Source organism: Ruditapes philippinarum, unplaced genomic scaffold (assembly GCF_026571515.1).
Source record: "Ruditapes philippinarum isolate M1 unplaced genomic scaffold, ASM2657151v2 ctg10990_1_1_1_1, whole genome shotgun sequence".
Lineage (NCBI taxonomy): Eukaryota > Metazoa > Mollusca > Bivalvia > Venerida > Veneridae > Ruditapes > Ruditapes philippinarum.
Window position 1 is genome coordinate 32963 of NW_026863185.1, and position 7109 is coordinate 40071.

General features: G+C 33.7%; 1 long non-coding RNA gene across 1 annotated transcript; it reads left to right on the top strand.

Moving 5' to 3' along the window:
- The first annotated feature begins 5019 nt into the window (after positions 1-5019).
- LOC132721410 (uncharacterized) lies at positions 5020-6484 on the top strand. Its single transcript, XR_009624459.1, has 3 exons — positions 5020-5370; positions 5613-5773; positions 5983-6484. It is a non-coding gene; the product is annotated as an uncharacterized LOC132721410 (long non-coding RNA).
- Positions 6485-7109: the final 625 nt, after the last annotated feature.

Consider the following 7109-nt stretch of genomic DNA (forward strand, 5'->3'; position numbering starts at 1 on the left):
AAATGCCAAAGATAAGAGATAATTCCCACACAATGTTTAATTATAGGTGGCACACAAACAGAGCCTTGAATCAACAGCAACATCACATAAATGACAATCACTCAGGCACTAACTCATTGCAATTAACAATCAAATCATTTGCATTTTTATACTTAAAATAATCTTTCAAGAACCACCAGAAAACAATATAATAGTTATCAGTTATTATATTAACTGAAAATTTATACTTAAAATAATCTTTCAAGAACCACCAGAAAACAGTAAAATAGATATCAGTGAAAATTTTATAGAAATTATGAATGTTTGTATAAAACACAATAAATAGTATTTCTATTCTGGAAAGAGCAGGAATATGATATTAGAAGATACAACATGCTATAATCTGCAATTTAGCTATAAAGTAAACAGTGGTCTAGCAGGTTGTCTGCTTCTCAACTCAGGGATCATGGGTTCAAGCCTTACTAAGATCATGGCCATGGCAAGACAAATAACAAGAATACTCAGGTTAGTTCCAGTTTTTGTTGGTTTTTGCATCACAGCAAGGTAGTACAGGTAATAGTGTTACTTTCAAGCTGAATTGGTGGAGGAAGACTGTGGATTTCTATCACAATAAGGCCATTGAAGTTTATAAGAGTGGTTGAAGCCGTTGACTTCAAACCCATAGCCCCTCACCACTGTGGGTTTGAATCCAGCCAGGGATTTTGGCTTCCATACAAAGTACTAAATCACTATGACTGTACGTAATGTCAAAAAGTAACAGAAGCAAAATATGGACCAGGTACAGTAATTGGCCAATAAGTCATTTTTTGAAAAACAGAAATTAGTGGGGGCACACAGAATTTAGACGGAAGGTGCAATTTTAATATGCTGCCCTGAAGGGGCATAATGGGCCTTTAAGAAATTTTGCAGGTTAATCTGTAACAGTGAACAATGTGACTCAATTTATTCCTTATCATCAACATGTTTTCTCTTTAAAGTTACAGGACATTTTACAAATGCAAATTAAGACAAAAACAATGTCATATTATTGGTACCTGATCAATAAATTTGCAGTCAATCAAAGTTATAATTGAAGCTCATCTGGAAATGATGATGACATTACCAACTTGGCGGAAAGTTAAATACAGTTAAATGATTGCTTGTCTAAAATAAATAGAGAAATTGCATGTTTCCCAGTATCCTATTAGTAAATAAGTCAAATACAGATGCTAAATCAGGTACCAGCCCACACTGTAAATTCTGAAAATATGGAACAATTTTCTCATTAATTTACCATGCAATTAACAGGAATTGATTTTATTGTACACATATTTTTTTTTTATATTAAATTAATGAGCAACAAATAAACCCAGTGAGTTGATCAACATGCATAATGATGTATGAAACAAATAATTGTCTTTCTATTACAAGACCAATGCCTGACACCAACCAGTACTGGCATCATATGAGGAAACATGGTGGTGATTAAGTTGGGCTTGAACCCGCGATTCCTGTGTTGAGAGGCCGGCACCTTATCATATAATAAACATTAAGGCCAATTAGCTCATCTCTGGTTAAACAAAGTGTCCACAAATCCAGGCTGTTGTCAATGTCTTGTCAGGACTAAATTTCAATTGGGTGGATAAAGTCACTGAGCCCCCCAATTAACATTTAGTTTATAATAATATAAAGCCGCTCCATGACAAAACAAACATAATGGAATTGCGACCAGCATGGATCCAGACCAGCCTGCGCCTCCGCGCAGTCTGATCAGGATCCACGCTGTTCGCTTACAAACCCTATAACAAGTAGAGAAACTGACAGTGTACAGCTTGGATCCTGATCAGACTGCATGGATGCACAGGCTGGTCTGGATCCATGCTGGTCGCAAACCCATTATGTTGGTTTTGTCATAACACGGCTCAATAATAGGCTAGACATTCTCACATTAGTTTATGTCCCTGTAATAAACAATCATACATTCATATATCTATGTTAAAATTTTAACATAAATCATTCCAATCATGTTACCACTATCTATTACCTTGTACATTAATCATTACCATGTACATTAATCATTATAACAAATCACCTTTATTGTTGGTTTTTACAAACTTTCCCTGGAAATGGTTTTTCCAGCTCAATTTTACTAAGTCACAAAATAAACATATCAATCAAATGTTATCCTCCCAGGAATTAAATATGATAGTTTTTCCACCACTGCATTTTCAAGCTGACATGTTTGTTTAAGAGAGTTTTAAATGATGCACTGTAATTAATGGGAAGAGAATGTAATTTGTGCCAGATGACAAGTCTATGTGTTCCACTATTGTTGTTTTTTCATTCATTTTAAAAAAGATTTATATGTCATACATGTATAACATTATTCTAGTTTTATTTAAAAGTAAGCAACAGCTAGAACTCATGCATTATTTCATGTATAAACCTCCTTTAAATAGCAATCCTCCTATAAAATTTGAATATTGTGGGCCAAATGGAACTTAAGTTATGCTCTGGAAACTGTTTTCAGGTAAGAGCGACCTTGAACTTTGACCTTGTGACCCCAAAATCAATAGGGGTGTTCTACCCAATATGGACAATCATCCTATGAAGTTTGAACACTATGGGCCAAATAGAAATTAAGTTATGCTCTAGAAACTGTTTTCAGTTTTAAAGCAATAGTGACCTTGACCTTTGACCTTGTGACCCAAAAATCAAATAGGGGTCTTCTACCCAATACGGACAATCATCCTATGAAGTTTGAATATTGTGGGCCAAATGGAACTTAAGTTATGCTCTGGAAACCAAATTGCTAACGGACAGACGGACAGACAGATGGACAGACGTTCTAACAGGAAAATAATAATGTGGCTACTCTATTGTTCTCTCTATTGTTCTTTTTAGCCACACAAAAGAAAATAGCCACATAAAAGCATTAACGAATGAATGACATCAAAGAGAAAGAACAGTTACCTATTGTCCCTCTAGCCACATAATTACTGTCCTGTGAGTGGGGATAGACAGACAGACGTATGGACGGATGCCAGGGGTTATAATATAATATGCCAGAAATTCTTTATAAAAATTCTTCATATAAAAATAATTAAAAGCTAATCTAGTAATACTGCCCCCCACCCCCTACTCCACCACTCCTTATTAACAGATTCAATTTTCTTTGCAAGACTTGAACTCATTATGACCAGGGACAAACTATTCAAAGTTCATGGTCTCCACTTTTTGCTTTTGCTTTTCAGTCAGCACATATCTGAAAATTTTACCCAAAAACGATGAATGTTTTAGTCCAGATTATAAGATGGACAAGTTTATTTAAGATATTTAGCATGGTAATTAAGGGCTTATTAAAAATGTTACATTAAAAGCAGGTCAAGTCCTGCTCAAATAAAACTCAAACAACAGATAAAAGTAAATCTTTTCACACATATTATAATTGTTTTAACTGATGATAACTAAATGAAATGTTCACTTGTCAAGTTCACAAAGCCCTAAAGCTCCCAGAGTTCTATTTATTGGTGACCAAACTGTTCTATTTGAGGCATAAATGTGGGGCGGAGAGCACTTATTTACCTGCCATTTTTGCCTTTTATTCTTTCTTCAATTATTGAGCAAAATATTGATGATACATTTCCTGGAACAAGAGAGATCCACCTGCTTATAAAACCAAAATAAAACATTTGGTCGCCCAGGTACATAAAAATGACTGACAATTAATAATTCAATGAAAGGTTTTATAAAGCATTCTTTCTCTGGTTTTGGCATATTTACTTTTTAACATGTTTCATAGATTATGTTGACAATTTCATTAGAATGTAAACATTAATGAGTTGACACATGAAACAGCCTTAACCATAGACAATACAGACTTATTGTTCAATCCACATACATTGTACCACCTGCTGGTCTAAACTACATACCTAATAACGTCATCCAACTAAAGAAAAAAAACGTCCTTTCAATTCTCATTTCTAAAAGTGCAGTAACAAGCCCAACCAGAATATGTTTGGTCTCTAAAGCAGTACATGCTGACAGCATTTCCTGTTTTACCCACAATTCTTTGCCATGTTAATTACATTTCAATTAACAATGTATTGACAACTGTCAATCATCCATTTAGAGTTAAAGTTGACACATGTGTTTCTTTTGTAGTTCAACTGAACATAAATGGAACATCCCTATAGCAGGAACATGCTGAATCATCAAAGACAAGTTTCCTATTTCAGATGGGTTTTTTTACAGCATATATACATTAAGCAAAATTTGTTGTTGTTTTTTTTTTCATAGCCCATTTTTTACACTTTTAGGTAAAAGTCAAAGTTAGCCAATTAAAAGAAATAAAACTGAAATTAATGTGAAAAGGGGAAAAGGCAAGTAGCAAACAACAGGGTGTCACATGCAGGAATTCTAAATCTTTGACTCCCTGGTAACTATATAGAAACCCCACAGAGATGAAAGGCAAGTTGTTTTAATTCAGTTGCCATAATAAATTGTCATGTTCACTTCACAGGACCTTTAATTCACAGATGTAATTCAAATGATTAAAAGCACATCAGACAGTCATTGTTACACACCAGTTCTTCTATTTTACAAAGCATTTAATCATTTCATTTTAAAGCCCACCAATAATTCTATTTATTCTTTCAGATCAATCCAATCAAACAGGTTTCCCCTAGTCTCCATGTCTACCTCAAGTGTGCTATTTTCTATTGTACTCTATTTTACTATACTTTAGTGCTATAGAAATAATTCATGTATCAAATTCCATGGAGGCTGATAATTGAATGACATTGAAACGATGGTTGATGATTGGATGATTTTATCTAGTGATAATTGGATTAGTTCGGATGAAGTGACTGTATCCAAATATTTACTCTGTCAGCTGATACAATATGGGCTATGAAGATATGTAATTGTAATGGTCAAAATCTGTCACTCTTATCTGATTAATAAATGACCGTTGATTGATGAAAATTTCCCGACCGACCCTAAAAAAACGCTGCGCTCCGAAAAATTTTATTTGCTCTCGCCGACCATTTTTTTTTTTTTTTTTTTTTTTTGGTGCCGCATATTTTTACCGATATCCGTTCAATAACGGCGTGTAGTATTCTGGTTCCCGCGTATTATTCGTCACGTGTATCGACTATCAAGTACCGCCGGGTAAAAGTCGATTGTGTACACATCCGTTACAAGTTTGCAAAACGAAAGTTAGAAGATCTTCAAGAAGACGAGTATTTTATCATCTCGTCAACATTTATTATTACGTTTATTCAACTTTGTTGAAAAATAACCTCCACGAGAATGAATTTGTCTGGGCATGGGTCGATCTGTTGAATGACGTCGAGGATTTTTACCCGAAAAAAATCGGACGTTCTTATGGTATGCTTAAATACTGGTTTGGGTTAAAAACTTACCGAGTGCTCATGTAATCGACTTAAAATAAAGTTTTTGTAAATAAATAAAGTTTCTTGTATGTACTCACTCATTTATAAGTACCAGTATTTATTTAATAATCATTTTCTTCAACCAGCAAATGCACTAATCTTATTGTTTTCAGTACCACCTGTCTTAGTATTTGAACCATTTCAGCACTCGTTTATCACATTTTCTCATTATTGCAGGGCTTTAAGAATAGTCTTCTAGTGGCTCAAAATGCAAGGCACTGAATGCGGATAAACCAAGGTGTATTTACTCCAAGAATAAATTGACAGGGAAACATGATCTCTAAAACACAACCTTGAGAAATTTGATTACAACTGTGTTTCAGTCATTACAGTTGATGGTTAGTATTGGTATTGCACATTGTTGTGCTTATTTTCTTGAAATAGTGATGTCAAAATGTTTTTACATAATCAACTGAAAGTAGAAACCTGATTTTATTCTTTCTTACATATTTCCCATGGTGTTTGTATAATTAAAAAAAGTTAAAATAATTGCATTTTTGGCAAAATCTGTATTGCATAAAGTCTAGCCTTCTGTCTGTTTTCATAGGAGATGCTCTGCAAGGGAGAGTGTTTGTATGACTGCAGATGTCATGCCAATCTCACGTGGAGTTACCTTACTGTGCCTCCAACATTGGACGACCAGATATTTGTGCCCATTGTGATGAGCCAGAAGCACAGAGAAATCCAGAACTGTTAACAAAGTTTAGGATTGTACTTCCAGTTTATGAGCAATGCATCAATGTCCACAAGAAAGACATTCCCCATAGATGTCCTATAAAAAATGAATACTGTGAACCTAAATTTTGTTGGTATACTGTGGCTTAACTGTTTACTTGTCTGAAGTTGCTTAGTGTTTGAAGTTGTTTTTCTGGTTGTGTTACTAACTATTCATTTCAGTGAAAATAAAATGTAAGCAGACTTTAAACTGTTGATGTATAATGATGCCTTTTGTTGTTCAGTAGTTATTTTGCATAATATATTTGAGTATATTTGTGTGTTTTAGTCATCCTCTCACATGTTGGGTGAATGTTTGAAATTTTGCTTTTGTTACATGTCGATGGCTCAACGCAAAACTCATCTAAGTCTATATTTCACCAAAATGGACTTTTTTATAAATTCTGAAAGCTAATCAAACACCCCTTTATCCCTCAAAATATTTTGAACATATTCCCTGTATTAGTGATTATATTTAAATTTCAAGTAAACATGCTAAGTCAAACTGATCAAATTAGTTACTGCAAAACTAGGTTAAGTCAACTTAGTATGTGTTTTGCACAAATTTTTTTTTTCAACCAACAAAAAATCAGCAGTGCAAAACTAGTCTAACTTAAATTAGCATAGTTTTGCATTAAGTAATTTTAGGAAGTTATAGTATGCAGTTCTTTATCTTTTTAATTTTACAACATAGAATATAATAATATTCCTTTAAAATTACATGTGTACCTCCCTGCTTTGACCTTGAAGCAGTTTTGATGACCCTAATTGAATATTTTTTTACAGACCCTTACCCTAGTTATGGAAAATTAGAAATTTAAATTTATGTTTAAAGCTTGACTTCAAATGATATTGCATAAAGTTAAAGCTCTTTCATCAAGAATATCACTTTTTAAGTTTTTAACAAAGGGCAGAATCTAAAATTAAAGGGTCTGGACTCGTGTACAATGTAGGAGGATA